The 19,532-nt window shown below is 28.8% G+C and overlaps 1 protein-coding gene across 2 annotated transcripts in view; it reads right to left on the reverse strand.

Annotated features, from left to right (window-relative positions):
• The window catches only part of LOC111631731 (uncharacterized protein MAL13P1.304-like), a 39,741-nt gene extending 23,082 nt beyond the window's left edge, over positions 1 to 16,659 (reverse strand). Inside the window, exon 1 of one of the 2 annotated variants that reach the window (XM_023376036.1) lies at positions 16,538 to 16,659. The gene's annotated coding sequence lies outside the window, so the exon portion shown is untranslated. Of the gene's footprint in view, positions 1 to 15,401; positions 15,423 to 16,537 lie in introns of those variants that run through there. The other variant, XM_023376037.1, reaches the window with a different exon arrangement.
• Between the last annotated feature and the right edge of the window lie 2,873 nt (positions 16,660 to 19,532).

The raw sequence follows: 19,532 nt of genomic DNA on the forward strand, positions 1-19,532 counted from the left end.
TCTAAAATACCTATATTTGTTCATTTAAACTCCATTAAAGCATAGTTTGATTATTTTGTTCATAAGAGTGTAATTAGTTCTAAAGTTCTACTATTAAAATGTATTCTCACTATGTGTGTATTAAAAAAGAGACTTTATTCCTTATCATAAATGGATCAGCTGGGTCTAGAATGGGGCCGTTGGATGACAAGGAATAAAGTAGAACATATACGACCAAATTACCATAAAAATTTAAAATGATTTAGACTCAAACCAAAGTCTCTTAGCATGGTTAGCATACACTTTAGCTACTTCAACCAACTACATATTTACTGTTATTGACAAGACTATGTCTTGTTTATAAAATCGTACTGCTGTTTTATGTTACCAGCATAGAGGTATGAAGGAGTACATGTCGAGAGTTGATATTTGGCACAGAGTATTAGGTGCCCAAATCATTTGTGTGTAAAAAAATCCAGACTTGTAGGTAGTCGGGGGACAGAGAACCGAGTCAAAATAAAATACAAAATGACGACCCTCTTCTACAAACAGGCAAAACAGCCACCTCACCCCACCGAAGTCAGGTGGGGGAGAGTACCACCCACAGTCATTCTAAGAATGAACTCTGACCTTAGGACTGAACACAGTTTCTTCTAAGTTAAATAAAATTTGTAATCTAATTTTGTAAATTTGGGAGTGCTTCAAATATGACGTTAAAACAGTTTTATGTTGTTACAAATCCACAGAAAAATTTATTATTTTTGTTCTTATATTTCTACTTGTATTAAAACTTTTTTATTCAAGTGAGTCAGGAAAGGAGAGAGAAATATGAGAGTAGCTCTAAAGGAAACTAAAGGATTTAGAACACCACTGCTTTACAATATTTCTTGACATATTAACATAGTCTTTGTTTACATAGTAGCAAGTAATTAAAAATTGTAGACTAAGCATTCATCAAATTTACGTAAAAATTGTAAAATAAATTTAAGGGATCTAAAATTAAAGCTCACATGACAAGTAAAAAGTTCCTAAAATAACAAAAGTAGCTTTAACTCTAAAAGTCTTCTTTATAAGCTACTGTCAGAATCCAGAGATTTTCTTCTTGCAGCCACATCTCCATCAGAAGTATCACTGTATACTGTCTTCTCAATATAATTCATTTTATAATGGATAATTTCTTGGACTTTTTTAGTCTTGAAACTTGGGGTGAACATTAAAATCAGGAACAAAGTTGACTTAACATGTTAACCGCTATCCAATGTACCGGCGATCATACTAATCAGAGCCATACGATGTGCTGGGGGTCATAGTAGTTAAGGCTGTTCAGAGCCATATGACCGCTGGCAGTCAGAGCAAATTTTATAGATGTGCGCAAGAGGCCACCACTAGGATGTAAAACATTGTCTTACAAAACCAGGATAATTTAACCTTGAGTGAAACTTCATTGATTATAGCGACGTCGGGTGGTCAGTACGGCTCTAGTTAGTACGACAGCCAGCATGTCGGATAGCGATTAACGTGTTAACACAGTCTTGTTTGCATCATTTGCTCTTTACTCCACTTAGAAATTTGCATGTATGTTTTCATTTTGGTTTTGGAATGGTTTCGTGGTCTTTTGAACTACAGCAAGCCGAGTAAATGATGTCCAGCAGATGACTCCTATAACATTACATTTAAGTGGAGAGTTATCTACTACTATGCTGAAGAACATGCCTATAGGATTTTTTGTGTGATACTACATATTTTGTAAATTCCAAGCTTTTGCATAAGGATGTGAAATCTTGTTGTTAAAACATTGATCACATGGTAATTTTGACTGATTTTGCATTGGTCTGCAAATTTTCTGTACCTGATAATAGTCATAAATGAATTTAACTGAAAATGTGGATATCACGAAGCATTGTAAACATAAAGATAAAATGCTTTTCAAAAATGCATATAATTACTGTTTAAATACAGCTGTTTGACTTTTTGCAGCTGTGTTTTTAGTGATATAGGGCATACATTCATTTGCAAGCTAACTTTTTCAAGTTTTGACATCTTGAAAATCGGATATGCATTAGAATTGAGAAAACAGTATATCATAATCATATTTACGTAATAGTAATGCCAAACAATAGCCGGATTAAAATTGGGCTAAGTTATCGTGCTTTGAGATGTTTATATATACATAATAGCAAACAATTAAAAATTGTAAACTTAGGTATTCGTCAAATTTATATAAAAATTCTGACTAAGTGTAGAACTGAGTTTTCAAATTCTGACAGTAGCCTAAAAAGAAAAAAAACTTTATTGGAGTTAGGGCTACTTTGTCATTTTAGGAATTTCATTTTTAGTTATACGATTTATTATGCAATTTTTAACAATTTTTGTTGTCATAAAAATTTCTTTAATTGTGCAAACTAGATATTTTTTATTACAATTTTTCAATTTCATTATACTTATAAAACATACATTATTACTCTCCTTAAAGTATTAAAAAAATTTCTACTATTTTAACTCATTTTTATAAAAATCTATCATTATTTTAATTGGGAAACAAATATTTAAGGCCTCACTCAATACTTTTATACAAAAAAAAGTACAAACATGTTAGTGAATCATTAATAAGTCTTAAATAAACGATAATGGATGCGATTATTTCGTCAAACATTAAAAAATGTTGCTAATGTTTAATTAATTTCTTCTTTTTTTGTAAATAACGAATTAGCTCACGAGAAGTATTACTTTATGAACTAATGAGAAAATGCTATTCTAATTTATTTAAAATAATTTTTGTTTCTATTAGGTTAAGTAGAATAAACTTTATTAATAATGAAGTCCTAGAGAGGAGTGAATATGAATACGCAACTCCCACATTTCAGATAGATAACTCTTGAATTCGAAACTACATGAATTTGACATTCTATATACTAATTATTATGATTACCATATATTCTGGCATATAAGATGACTTTTTAACCCAGGAAAATCTTCTATAAAGTCGGGGGTCGTCTTATAGGGCGAGTATATCCCAAACTCTATATTTTAACTGTAAAAGTCAGGGGTCGTCTTATACACCCAGTTGTCTTATATGCCAAAATATACAGTAATTTAATTCTTAGAATTGTTTATAAATAAAATACTTATATCTACCATTATAAGACTTAAGTTTTAAAATATAACATATAAAATAATAACAATAAATAATTTTTAATTGTTTTGATGATAACTTAGGTGAATCTCTGCAACTTTCATCACTCATTTTATGTATCGATATTCAAACTAATAAAACTGAAAATTTTATCCAAAAATTCTAAAAATGAATTTTTCTTTCTTTCTATTTCAATTTTCAGGGACTTATTCTGACAGAATTTTCTAATTTTGCAATTACGTTAATACTTTTTGCACTAGAAAACACTCATTTCAATGTATTTTGATTCAACAAAAATTTGATATGTCAAACGAACAGTTAAGAGCAAAACATTTTACTAGAAATAAGTGTTCTAATTTTTAAAAATAATTTATTATTATTTTTTTTTATAACAAATTTATTTGAAAAGAAATAACAAATTCAATTGGAAAATCCAGTCTTATATTTTAAAAACAGTCTAGAAGCAATCCAAATCTAAAGAAATCGGATCCTTTTTAAAAGAAAAACTAAGTTTAAAAAATAACCTATAACACACGGGTTTATCATGGCTGAACAATATAACGTTTGTCAGTTTTAACAGTAGTAATACTGGAAAAAAAAAAAGTTACAAGTGCTGTATATATTTTAATTTTATTCTGAGAGAGAAAGAGAGAGAGAGATAAACATATAAAGATATAAGTGTGATTATAATAAATTACATATATTATTATGTTAACAAGTTAGTCCAGTAAGGAGAAAATATTTAAATAAATCAAAAGGTCATATTAACCATAAAAGTGAATTATTTTAAATGAACAAAGATAAATTTATACTCTGTCAGTTAGAAGGTTGTGGAACAAAAAAATAAATAATAAAGTTAAATGATTTCTATTTAATGGCATGTAGACTTATTACTTTTTTTTTTTTTGTTGTTGTTCTTGTATGAAGATATCAAATACCAAAAAAAATTGTGGTATATTTTTTAGCAGTAGAATAATCAAACTGAAACAAAGCTCTATATATATACAAAAGTTAAGATATGTATTTACATAAGGTAAATGGTTCTACACTGTTGAATGTATCTGTACCAAATTTGCACAATATTCTTCAACACCCTAGAAAAAACTGGGAGTCCCCAACCCCAATCACCTTTAAAGCTCACTCTCTTAACTTAAGCCTGAGCAATGTTTTGTGTTTTGCAGTTTCATTATTGTAAATACTCGGTCAATAAATGTATAATTTAGTTACTAATACCATTTTTTTTTAATCACCCTCTCCCAACCCAACCTCACCAATTTCCCACCCCTCAAAAGACTGTGCAATGCCACACACATACAGCTAACACACAATAAAAGTACACAACTTTTAAATTCCAGTAATATGTTTCTTAAAATAATCAAAATGCTAATGTTTTTGGTTGCTTCAATTGACCATCTTCAGGCATCTTTATTGTGTACAGCAGAGTTTCAGTGGAATGTCACTGTATTAAAAGAGGTATATAAATTATTATTATACTGGTGATACCTGAACGAAAACCTTAAAATTTATTTGCAAACACTTTTGGAAGCAAATACATTTGACATTTTCGAATAAATAATAACTAAAGATGGATTATATTCAAGTTACAATAAGGCTAATTAATTAGCCTTAAACTGAATGTAAACTGGCTTTAATCGTTTGAGTACTGGTAATTAAAAATTCAGATTGGTTATTTAAATCTACTTAGTAATAATAATAACAACAACAATAACAACAACAGCCTGTATTAAAAACACACAAAATTTTTACAAAAGAAATGCAGAATGCTTGGTTGCCTTTTCTCACTCATTTGGTTTTTTATTCAAATCTAAAATCAAAACACAAAAATCACTTATCAATAAATAATAATACCAAAAAAATCAATAATGTTGTCTATCATGGAAAAGAGCAAAAACTCCATAAACTTACTTTAAACAAGTAGCAACAAGCTTCACACTAATTTGTTATAAAGAATTGAATTTCATATTAACAAAATAAAATGAAACTTTTATTTTATAGATGTTTGTATCATTTAAAAAAATTCATGATAGTGGTCCACGAGATTCAAAATTGTAAGGTCTGTGAGGCCAGAAAGATTGCCAACTACTGATCTAGCTCAATGTTTCCCAAACTTTTTCAGACTACCACTCCCTTTTAATGCATATATTTCTCTTTTTTTTTTTGTTTGTTTCACAATAAATTCTTTTTACCTTTGTCTCTACTGCCCCTTGCCTTCCAGTGCCCCTTTGAGTCTTCTACCACCCTGAAGAGAACAGTAGTGACCACTTTAGGAATCACTGATCTAACTAAAGATATAAATTGCCTCACAAGATGAAACCATGCAAAGTGGAAGTGTTAAGTACAGGAGACTGCCCTCCCATATCCAGACTGATTAAAGGCAACTAAAAATTTTCGAAAATGTTGTACATTGCTCCAAATCTTACCTTTCCATACTGCAGTGTGTATATTTTAAAAATTTTTATTATTATTTTAATGTTTCCTTGAAGTTTATAGAAGAGCACAGTGCATAAACCACCACTGACATGATTATGACGAGGTATTGGCATGACGTAGTAGTTAAGATATGGGAGAGTCTACTGTATTATGTTAAATATTAAATACGTGAACAATCTTATTCATTTGATTTTCTAAGTAAAATAGTAAGTGAAATTAAGCAACATGATTATATTATTAAAAGAATATATCCCGAAGATAATGGGTATATCATCTTTTAGTTGAGAGTTATAATTTTCTACACAGAGGCTCTAAATAGTCTAGAAATGTAGGCATATATACATAATAAACAGCATAATAAAATTAATATTACATTACAATGCATGATACATTCAGCATATTGTTCCTTGTAGCAATGCATTGTTCAATGCAGGTGTGCATTAAATTATAACATTAATGAGAAAGAATATAATAATGTTTCCAGAGCTTTTTATGGCCACTCCAGAATCAGAAAATATGGAATAAATAAAGTTAATAAAAATAGAGAAATCAAAAGCCACTTAAAAGCATATAGATATATCATCGTTCCTGTAATATGAAAATTTTTTGAAATTGCTCAAATAAATAACTATGGTAAACAAGAATTATACAAATTTATTACAGAACCATAAATAATAATAATACAAGAGTAAGAATATGCATGGATACAATCAGACAAATGATAGTATTTTAAGAGGATCAACATTTTTATAAAAGAATATGATGATTTTTCTTGGAGTCAAATATTTACTATCAAAGTAATTCACATCCAAATCAAGTAAAATAACTATCTTTAGCTTTAATGTTAAAGTTTTAGTTACAAATAATTGATGTTTATGTAATATTGTGCACAAGAGATGCTTATAGAAAATAATACAATGAAATATTCTTTACTTAAGAAAACAACTAGTTGACATAGTTTATGGATCAGATAAACAGATACGTAAGTGGTTCTCAACTACAGTTTTTAGAAGTAAAGATGTAAGTCAAATGGCCTCAATTCTAAGTGTAAAATCAAAAGAAATCAAATTCTAACAATTTTGCTTCCAGCAATACAAACTTCAAAACATCACTTTGGCATACTTTTTACAAGGTTCTGAAGTTGAGAAACTAGAATTTTAGATCAGGACAATAGAATCACATTCTGAAGCTCACATGTATTAAATTGACATCTACCAGCATAAACTAGATGAACAAGTATTGTCCCATATTTCTTCATAAGATTTAAGTGTGAACTGAATGCAGACCAGTACATGACACTCAGTGTGTTCCTCAAGACTTTTTTTTTGAAGCAATGAATAGGGACATTATCCTGCTGAAAAACATGACAATCAGGATGGTTAACTGAAATAAAGAGCAATAAATGATCCTAAAGTATCTTAATGTATAAATGATCGCATAAATTTTACTATCCTCCCCTTCCCTTTCTCTTGTCTTACATCATCTCCCCTCTGCACACATATGGCAATCCCCTGTTGTTTCAGCAGCTGGGGATTAGTTAGTCTGATGATGCTTGTTCAACACAGGCAAAAATGTTCGCATTTATTATAAAAATTGCTGGATTATGTTTTAGTGTTTTCTATTCCTGACAAAAAATTTCACATTCTCTTGCAGTTGAAAAGCATGTCCAGGCCATTAATTAAGGAACAACCACCATCTTGCTGTTTTGAAAACCATTTCAGTTTATTTTTCAGGCAATGCCAATACTTCTGATAGCCATCTAGATCATCCATATTAATTTTTTCATCACTGAATATTATGTTCCACATGTCACTTGAGTCATGCTGTTTTCTAACAAATTTCAACCTGGCATTCTTGTTTCTTGGTCAGTGATGTTTAATTATTGCAATAAGAAATACACACCATGCCACTGTCATTATTTATTGCACATATTGAACTGTTACAGGAAAAAGATTTAGTAACATCGTTGCTACTTTTTCTCCCTCTTTTTTACTTCATCAAAAATTCCCACTTTGTGCAGTCTCATTCTATTCTTGTAATGAGTTCCACACCTTTCAGGATCAAATAAAAAGTTAGCAATAGTTGTTTTACTGCATTTAATCTTTCTTATGATGATTCTTTGTATATCACCTTGCTCGCAATATGACAACATAAGTTCCTTTTCCATGTCACCGAATTTTCTTGTACTATCTGTGATTATCAACTTTGTGCCAAATAGTAGCATATTACAATACATTAAACCATTTCTATAAAAATATTTTTCTTCATTTTATTACATTATCTATCTGTTTGAATTCAAAAGATTCAAAAAAATCAAAACAAATTTCCACTAAGTCAAAAAATTTGATATGGTCTCAATCTTATTTCCATTATTGTAGTATGCCAAAAACTTCTCTTAGGCATATAAATTTTTCTATTTTTCATTTATACCTTTCATATATATACTATATTTCTCATATTGCATTTTGTTTACATATATAAGGGAATCTTTGATGCAATCTTGGCTTGTCAACATACCATCAAAAATTGCACACATGCCACTAGTCCACAAAAGTTAAGAATCATTGGTACAGAGAATAAAAAAAAAAAAAAAAGCATATTTTATAATCAAAGCATAAAAAAAATTAAATATTCTAAAATTCTCTTTCCCTTTTTTACTTTTCTTCTTTATTAAATCCAATCTTTATTAATCAATCTATTTGCTAATAATCCACTACGTGTTTTACACCCTCTATGTACATAATTCTATATGAAATTACCATCGCTGGGGTAGCAGTTCCTCTCATCTGATGCATAAATTGACAATTATTATTCACCCGACTGGACACGCTATTTTCAACAGGTGAGCCAATTTTGACTCTCAGAAAATTTTCCATAGAACTTGATATTTGTTTCTACTGTCATTTTAATTTTTGTTTTGACGATTTTTTTAACCAACGCGACGGGTATTTTATTCCAATTTACCACTTTTAAGACATCGTCGTTTCAATTATTGGCGAGAGAACTTCAAAAAAGGCGTGTGTAACGTCGATTGCAGAAGAAGCGATTCGCAGATAAGTGCGATATATACCAGTAATTCACCGTTAACGACAACTTACGACGTCGAAAAACACTAGAGTCGCACGTTCTAGCAACGATTTGTTGTCGAGAGGGGGGGGGGGAAACGACCAACACGAAAATCAAGATAATTTATAGCGCATTAATCTTAGTGTGTGTGTGCGCGACTTCCGATTTATCGCCACAGATTTTTAATAAAGAGACACTACCTATACTGGGATTATTTGTTGAATTTTGAAACAATCGAACTGTTTTTCTAGAAAATATAACAGTACAAACTCACTCAAACGAAAGAAAGAAGGGAAAAACAAAGATTTCGTTTGACAAGTACATTATAAACATCGTACACAATAAGAAAACAACATTTAGTATTCGTTTTAATTTATTGTAAGCATATAAGTCCGTTCGTTGTAACTTCGTAAACGAAACCGAATTAGCCACCCCATCGCTGTATACTACAAAATGCATCCTCCCCGCGTTACCTGTCTGGTGTCGTAACAAAAATGTAAACATCTGTTAAATTATTATAAACTTTATCCCTTAAGAAAGTACTGTTTCTGCGGACTATTTCTTGCGGAAGCATGCTTTAAGTTATAGAGAACGGACTATAGTATAATAATATATTCCACGAAATGACGTCACGTTCGTCATATTGTTCGGTGATACGATTTGAGAATTCGTTGCAACGAACAGTTCAATTATCAAGCGCTAAAACGCTTGTAAAAACGGAATTAAAAAAAAATGGCGGCATACCAGCGACTAAATAATAGATAAAGCATGCGAAAAGACAGTTTTTAAAATGGCTAAATTGTTATAATTTTATTAAAATAAAGAATAAGAATAGATAATGAAGAGTTGCAGATTGTTTATAGCATTCACTTGTGCAGCTTTAGTGTATTTTTAGTCTGTAGTTAGCGTCATTAATATGTCGAGGAGAAAGTTAACTGAAGATGACGTAAATAAGACATGGAAAAATATTAAAAAGATACTCTAATAATCCACGGGAAGAATATAGTAAAAAACAGTGATGAGAGAAAATGCCACTATATTATTATCCGTTAAATTTGTATCTTCATTGTATTTTTGAGCACCGTGTAAAAAAGAAAATCGTATTAGAAAGTGCAAGAAACAATACACCATGATTCACAGTTATGTCAAAATTACATCGGGTAGATTTACTATCCGCAGTAATTGCACTGAGAGAGTTTGAGAGGGAATAAATTGACTGGCAAATGGCTAATAAACTTACCCAATGTAACCAGGAATTAATATTTTCTCGCAAGGAATGGTTTAATAGCTTTCTTTTAATTCGTTCTTGGTAATATCTGCACAGTTTTGTTTAAAAACAAAATTAGGGAAACTCTAATTTGCAAGTTGAGAAGGCATTTTATAAAACCACTAAGTGCCACAACTGAAATTTGGTCCTTGTCTCATACAGGGTAAATCAGTGTGTATGGTATTTTGATTTGCAAATTTTAAGATTTCACTCTTAATTTTGGAAAAAGCAAGTCAATTTGACTCACAAACTTTGTAGTGAAGTGCAAGTTCTGCCATTACTTCAACATAAAAATTAAAACAAATAATCACGTGCATATGCTTTTCAATTAAAATTGTGAATTAATAATTATCTCACTAATATGATTTTATATTGGTGAAACAAGTGATTCCATAAGACTGTTTTCTTTTTATTTTTGTTTTAGTCACATAATAATAAAATATGAAATAGTAAAAAGGTTGTAAGAGGCAGTCAACAGATTTCTAGGAAAGCTTGCTGGAATAACTACATGTAGACAATAGAGAAAAAAGATATAAGCAATGCAAGAAAATGCATTGTTGTACAACTATTAGTGAAGAACTGTGCTCAAGTATTATCACTGAAAGTTTTGACAAGACAGTTTAAGTCTTTAATATATATAGTTAATGAAGCAAGAACTTACTCTATTAACAAACTAGAAACAAAACAAGAATTTAAATATATATCTTTTTTCCCTATTGATTCTTAATTTTTTGTTCTGTGCATTAATTTTATAGACACATCTAATAATAACAGTATATACTGTACCTAAAACTCTTATCTTCATATCTTTTGTAAAATATTTCTCTTCAACTATTTGTCATATTTAACATGTAGCTTTTATAAATGTATTAAGAATCTATTTAGTATAAAAGATTATTGAACACAAGGAAGTTTAAATATTAAATGGATGAGAAATCATTCACTATGAATCATAAGAATCATCCTAAATTAACAGAGTAACTAAATGATATTAATTATATGATTTAAACGATTCAATTTTTTTTCTTTCTTTCTCTNATGACTAGTTGTTCAATTTAAATTTCAATAAATTTCAACTTTATCTTACATATTTATTGCATAAATTTACTTTATGCAAGAATCTATTTAGTATAAAAGATTATTGAACACAAGGAAGTTTAAATATTAAATGGATGAGAAATCATTCACTATGAATCATAAGAGTCATTCTAAATTAACAGAGTAACTAAATGATATTAATTATATGATTTAAACGATTCAATTTTTTTTCTTTCTTTCTCTTTGAATAATTAATTTTTGTAAAAAACCATTGTTTAATATTATTCTTATATAAGGGCTGTATTAAAACTATTGCAAATGTGGACATAACTTACATCAGTACATAAAAAAACTTATCAAATTGCACTTGTTAGAGTAACTCGTCCTCTATACAAAAAGGTACTACTCATCATCATCTTACATTACAATTGATTCATTTGTACCTTCATTGAACCCAACTCTGGAGTCCTTGAAAGACATTCAAGTGTGCACCATTATACCCACTTCTTCACAGCCACTTACACCTTCTCTGTGTCGTCAAATCATTGTCCCCAAAGACTGTCCTTCATTCGACTGAACAGGTGGAAGTCAGAGGGTGCCAGATCCGGGCTTTACAGTGGATTAGGAACCACCAACCATTCTAGATCTGGCACCCTGTGACTTTCACCTGTTTGGTCCAATAAAGGACAAGGCAATGATTTGATGGCACAGAAGAGATGAAAGTGGCTGTGAAGAAGTGGGTACAACAGTACACACCTGACTTGTTTCAAAGAGGATTCCAGAGTTGGGTTCAATGATGACACAAATGCATTGCTTGCAATGTAGACTATGTTGAGTAGTATTTTCGTATAAAGGATGAGTTACTCTACCAAAAAGTTCAATTTGAACAACCTATGCCAGTAAATAAAACAATTTAAAAAGGGGCTGAACCAAAACTTTTGCATTAGTTTTGGTTCAGCCCCTGTAGTCTTATTTACATTTTTATCATAATAGTTTGTTTGAAAAAGTTTAAATATTTAAATTTTCATTATTTTAGATGACATCATCAATGAAACAAGCATCCTGAAAGAATATATGTATAGATATGCTCTATATTTATACATACTTTTTCTTTAGTTATTCAGATTTGTAATTTGATAATCTTAAGATCTAGAATAATAAACTTAAGCCTTACTACTAGGCTATTTTTGGGCTACAATAAAACTGATTAAATGAATGGATCTGGACTAGAGATAGGCAGTCATGCTGTCACCTCATAACAACAACAGGAATTAGAAAATAAATTAAATAATCTATAAATTTCTGAAATTCTAAAGTTATATTTATTTGTATATAATAAATATAAAATAATTAAATTTCACTGTCAAAGTAAAATTTGTTGTTAAATAGAAAACCTTATTTATGAGGAGTTAAATGTTTTATGCATATTGTTAGACATTATTTACATTAAATATAATGTGATATACACATTTTATATAATTTACAAGCATTTATGGAATAATCTCTATTGTAAATCATTTCTAAAAGCTTGCCTTATAATAGATTAAATCTTTATTACAATAAAATTTTTTTGGCGTGTTAATGTTTACATAATGTAAATGTAAATACTTCAGCACATACGTAAAACTGAATTAAACTGACAATGCATCTTAGAACCACAGTTCAAACTTCNATTATTTAATAGTTCAGCTACAAGCCAGATGAAGTTTTGTATTCTGCTTGAAATATTAGTTACTTAAACTTTAATAAATTATATTAAAATATTTTATGAAGTGTGATATACACATTTTATATAATTTACAAGCATTTATGGAATAATCTCTATTGTAAATCATTTCTAAAAGCTTGCCTTATAATAGATTAAATCTTTATTACAATAAAATTTTTTTGGCGTGTTAATGTTTACATAATGTAAATGTAAATACTTCAGCACATACGTAAAACTGAATTAAACTGACAATGCATCTTAGAACCACAGTTCAAACTTCAAATTTTAGAAAAAAAACAAAGAATACAAATAACACAGATTAAAGACATTTACTGAGAATAAGATTAATATCATGAATATGAGAAAAATATTAGATTAACAATATTTTTGACTAAAAATTTCTTAAGTAATAAACAAAAAATAATTACATTTGTATAGAATGAACAGAAACTAATTAGTAAAACAAGTATTGAGGCGTAAATCAAAAAAGAACAATATATAATACTTTCAGAGAAGAGATGGACGACATTAATTTCTCTAGATACAGGCATTTAAGCTTAATTCTACAAAATTCCTGAAAATAATGATGATAAGAAAGAAATATGATTTTTGCATTAAGTGTTTTTACCATGTTTAAAACAAAGCGTTAGCTTCTTTACTTTATATTTCAACAAATTAAGAAAAATGAAAGTTATATAAAATAGCTTTTACTTTATACTTTTAAAAACTTATTTCAAGATAAAAATACAATATAAACAATATTCCAACAATAAAGACTGAAGTAGAAGTTTAACATAGTCTGAAAGATTAAATATTGACCTTACAAAATGACATTTCTCTAAAAATTTGTTTTTATTATAAAATGTTAAGAATTTCTTAACATAGGCAATTCCAATTTAAATGACTAGTTGTTCAATTTAAATTTCAATAAATTTCAACTTTATCTTACATATTTATTGCATAAATTTACTTTATGCAAGAATCTATTTAGTATAAAAGATTATTGAACACAAGGAAGTTTAAATATTAAATGGATGAGAAATCATTCACTATGAATCATAAGAGTCATTCTAAATTAACAGAGTAACTAAATGATATTAATTATATGATTTAAACGATTCAATTTTTTTTCTTTCTTTCTCTTTGAATAATTAATTTTTGTAAAAAACCATTGTTTAATATTATTCTTATATAAGGGCTGTATTAAAACTATTGCAAATGTGGACATAACTTACATCAGTACATAAAAAAACTTATCAAATTGCACTTGTTAGAGTAACTCGTCCTCTATACAAAAAGGTACTACTCATCATCATCTTACATTACAATTGATTCATTTGTACCTTCATTGAACCCAACTCTGGAGTCCTTGAAAGACATTCAAGTGTGCACCATTATACCCACTTCTTCACAGCCACTTACACCTTCTCTGTGTCGTCAAATCATTGTCCCCAAAGACTGTCCTTCATTCGACTGAACAGGTGGAAGTCAGAGGGTGCCAGATCCGGGCTTTACAGTGGATTAGGAACCACCAACCAGTCTAGATCTGGNAAAATTTTCAAATAATTTATTTTAATATCACACTTATTTAAATGTTTGGCACTAATCTGAATATAAGTTTCTACATATGCAATGATTACTATCAGGGATATTTAAGATTGGTAAGATTAGTTAATTATCAATTGTTTCAAAGTTTCTTTCCTTCAATTCTTCCCTAAAAATTCTTTTATAATTAAGTAATTTTGCAAACAATTTCTAATTTTAGATAAGTTATAAATTAGCCTAAATTTTTCTGCTTCTATGCAAACTGTATGTAGCATAGAAGCTATGATGTGACTTACTGTTTTACTCTTTTCTTGAAGTAATAATTATAATATATCAATATTAAAAATATTTTTTTAATAAAACATTTTTATTGGTCATCTTCTTTTGTCCATATTTTTATTCATTAAAACAAATGAGGATAAAGCATTTGTTTTAATGAATTGTTGGGGTTGTTCTTATTGTTATTGATTTTGGAGAGCAGTCATCCCTTGCCTTATTTGGCATTACCATGTATTAATAAACATAAATATAATTTTTCAAGATTGGAGCGGCCTCACCCCCAACACATACATAACTACAATGTAACACACACACACGATTAATTTCTACATTTAATTACGTTTATCAGGTTTCGGAATGGGGAGAGTGTGGGGTGGGTCATCCCATACATCATTAGAATGCACTGTCATAGGACTTAGAAAGCTGAAACTTTGAGGATAAACCTATCTAATTAGAAGTAAATTAAATTAGAGTTGCAAAATTTGAGGCCATGATAAAAATAAAGTAATTAATAAAAAGATTTTAGTTTCCTGATATATATTTTTTTAAATATCTGATACCCAAAACAATAAATTTTAAATAAGTTTCAATATCGGCATTTAAAATCTAAGCCTTTAAACTAGTGTTGAAGTTTATAAAACATTAGAATCATAAATTAAAAGGAAACATTTGTTACATTACAAGATATATTACTACGGCTATACATCAATTCTAAAATAAAATAAACTAGTTATATACAAAAGAATTATTTAATAGTTCAGCTACAAGCCAGATGAAGTTTTGTATTCTGCTTGAAATATTAGTTACTTAAACTTTAATAAATTATATTAAAATATTTTCCATTAATATTTAATGAATATTGCTAGTTATAAAATAATCTACCAAGTAATCTATTCAACTTTTAAGTAACAGCAAATCCAAATACTCAGGCTTACTTTTACTTCCTATCAGGAAAAATTTAACATTAAATTAAGATTTTCTAACACATATTAGAATTGGTCTGATCATTAACACTTAAACCTAAACAAATTAAAACAATTAGATCACAAATTAACAGGTATATCAGAAACATATTAACTTTAATTTTCTATACTTTTTACTATTTTTTTTTAATCAAAACACAAGTAAAAATCATGTGTTAACAAGCATATGTGAAGTAATTAAAAGAAAAATTTTAAATGTCTCTTTTCCATTTTTTTTTAAAATGTAAAACGATTAAAGAATATAATTCAAGTATGAAATATTATTAAAAAAAATAAATAAATAAATAAAAGTGCAAAAAACAATATTAAGAACATAAAAAAACTATTAAATTAAATGAAACTTAATCTTAAGAAATAAAAAAAAGGGGAGACTTCACTTTTATGTTTTTTTTTTTTTTTTTTAACCAAAATAGGAAATGTAAATACTTCCAACAAATGTTTTAATTGTTAAAATTGATCAATCTTTTGGGATGAGAATGGCTTTAGATTTTAACAATGGAATCATTAGAAAGAATTAAAGAAAAAATTACAACAAAGAGAAATTTTGATGATTGTTTACCACCATAGCATCTGGTGTCAAACACAAATGACCGCATGTTACACTACCACCACCACCACCCACAATTAATTTATTAATAAACGATCACAAGTAATAAAACTTGGCCTAGTTTACTTTAAAAAAAACACAGGGCCAAGAATTAATAGAATATTATTGTAATAATTTTGTAAGCATTTTTTTAATCATATATCATTTAGGCCTAACAATCATTCCACCTGCTGAATTGCAACAGAAAATATTTTCACTTAAGACAATGATAAAGCAATGTACACAAACAATTAAATGAAATAAAATTAAATTTTAAAAAATATATATATATAAAAAGAAAACATTTCTAATGGGAAATTTAATAAATTTATAAAATGCAATTTAAAAAAAAATAATAATGCTATAAAAAGTAAAAAAAAAAGAAAAAAAAGAAAGAAATACTGTTAGGCCTAACGCTAAAACAGGAAACTAAGCTTATAAATGAATAAATAACGAAGAACGAGATTAAAATTATTCATATTTCTTTAGTATATTATATTACCTTTACTAATATCGTTTTAATTATTTCGTTAAAACCGTCTTTAGTTATATAAAAGCAACTTTTCTATCGTTTTACAAAGTAGGCCTAACATCTTCCCGCCTCTGTCACGCTGTGAATTATGGGTAGGCGAGAAGATCACTTTTTAGGATCCACGTGGATGATCGAAAATATTTCCATGCAACACGAAACTCGAATTAAAGATTAAACGATACGACTCACCTCTACCGTTCTACTAACGTAACCTCGATTTGTCGATTATAACACGCATACATACATACATACATACATACACAGTAGTATATTCTTTCATACTTTTATACGTACCGTCGTACGTACTGTATTGTACTGTACGTATTTTCTTATTCCTCATCAACTAGAAAAAAAACCTATAAAAAAAAAGTAAAATAAATCTTACTTTCGCTTGTTTTATTTTCTTTAACGAATACTTGAAAACTCTCATAAGTTTAGGATTGTTTTTATCGTTTCAAAGTCTAATACAGTAATGTTGCGTTCGGTTGTTTACGCGTTTAAACATATACTGTACTCGATGTTTACGGTATAATAGCGGTAATTTTCCTTTATAACTCGGAAGAATCTAACCTGGCGGTAAAGTTACGTTCGAGTTTACATACTGTCTTGTTATATTAATAAATAATCTACAGTTCTATAAGATTGGGTATTTTGTTTAGTTCTTTCTTGTGTATTACACAAGGCATTTAGTAATTGTTTTATCGTCGTTTCGTTAGGCTTTACAGTAGGCAAGTTTTTACTAAAAAAGAAAGAAAAAATACCTCCAAGTTGCGATTTATTTAATGAAGAAACGGTATAAAGTTGCAAGACTGACATTTATAGCGTATATACAGCCCAATTTATGTATGAATGCTTGTATACACGCATATATATTAAAGTAAAATTATATAATTTACAATTAGTTTTGAGGCATTTCATATATGCAGTGTTTTATTAGAATGTTATTGAAGTTAATATAAAAACATTTTAAATCTTAATGGAATTGTTACCAGGTCTATTGTAATCATTGTATTTGATAGAAATAATTCAAGAACATTTTAATTTCATTATGGTAAAATGGTATATTGAATACAATACGTTAAACTTAATTTATATTTCTTACATTTAAGTTAATGTTAGAAACTGGTGTGGCCTTCTTTTCGTGTTATAAAATGTATTATTCGTTAAAACATATGACGATAATACTGTGTTATATTTGAAAACTGACGATTTATCTTTTCTGAATAGTCCCAGGAAAAAAACAGCTTTAAATATCTTATAATTCATAGAAAACCAATATTTCTTATACACGTACTACATAAAAATTTATGGCGATGATAAAATGTTACCATTCTAAAATAGAATTGCTTACAGAAAATGGAACTTTTAATACTTGTCCTATAAAATAGAACGTGCTTTAAAACCTTGAAGCATTTAGTCTAAGTTGAAATCACTCTTTTTTGTAACCGTTTCTTTTGCCGTACTATCAAATTTACTATTTCAGAAATACAGTTCTAACTCCAAGATGGCGACATACGGAAAAACATAAACTTAGTATCGTTAATGCTATGAACAGATAATCTTTTTTTAAATTGCTTCTTATTCATAGAAATAAGCAATTACAAATACTGGATTTTTGAATCACAATCTATTATGTATCTTTTCTAAAAAAACAGTTCTAAATACCTACTATAATGAAAATATATGAGCTCCTACATAAAAGAAGCATATGTAGTAATTTATCTTTCAATAATAAAAGAAATATATATATATATATATACCTTGGTTCTTTTTCATTTTTATTTTGGCTAATAATTTATATTCTTAACACTTATATAGGAGCCAGTTTCCCATAGAAAGTCGTCCCAGGTGGTATTCCCCGTGTGTCGCATTGCCATAAACAAATTAATCAACGTAGTTCCTGTGGCAAATTTTTTTTTATCGTGGAAGCATAAATACTAAAGTTTTTAATAGTATCTTACAATATACATGGATCTTCACAGGGTGATGCCAATATACATCGGCATCACCCTGTGAAAGGTATCAAGATCCTTTGATCAAAATGATCGACGGATCTTGAATATGAATTTCTTTAGATGTTTCTTGGCTTATAATTTTGAATTTATTTAAATTGGTATAACATAAGAAGTTCATATAACACTTAGCTTGATCCTCCTAGCCAATTAAATTTCATAGCATTCTTCATTACTGAACACGGCATTGCTCTAATGGAGTGAAACTTTGTATTGAAGCTTGAAAGCATGTTCCTGTAAACTGTTAAAATTTTACCCTTTCAGCCGTATGGGCACTAAGAGGACCTTTTCGGCAAGCCCATTATGGATTCGGCCAGGCTTACAATGGAGCAGCCGGGTAGTAAGGGAAGGACTTCGTGAGTTACACTCATTGGTGTATGTGTATTTGCATCTGTTTCGTTTAATTTAATAACTCAAAATAGGGTAAAAATTAAGTAATAAAGTTTGGCCTGGTAACCTGTATATAAGGGGCGTTGATGCTATTAAATTTTGGATTACGGAACTCGACGGGATGAAGAGATAGAGAGTTATGTATTATATCTCGAATGGGGTCGGACTTAATGAAGATTTAACTCATTACTAGCATTTACAGGTTTATATATATATAAAATCATGTCTACCATCAAAATTAAACCTTTTTGCCTTTTTATAATAATATAAAAGCTATTTCTTCAATAACATCTCATAACCGATGGCACCACATATGGTTTTAACTTTAAGATAGTGTCATGGTGTTGTTTTTAAACTTAAATACAGTAGAGCGTCGATTTTCAGAAAGTCAATCATCCGAAAGAATTCCAGTCGGCAAATTTAAATTTTCGTCAGTGCTGTGGCGCTTCAATCTTTGGCTATGTCTTGGGCTACACAAATATTTTACGTTTTTGATACTAAATTAACATCTGAAGTATAATTTTTTATTGTTTTTATATTTTTCAATATATTTATTTTGTTTG

This window comes from Centruroides sculpturatus, unplaced genomic scaffold (assembly GCF_000671375.1).
Source record: "Centruroides sculpturatus isolate CEXI.00-Female unplaced genomic scaffold, Cexi_2.0 scaffold756, whole genome shotgun sequence".
NCBI lineage: Eukaryota > Metazoa > Arthropoda > Arachnida > Scorpiones > Buthidae > Centruroides > Centruroides sculpturatus.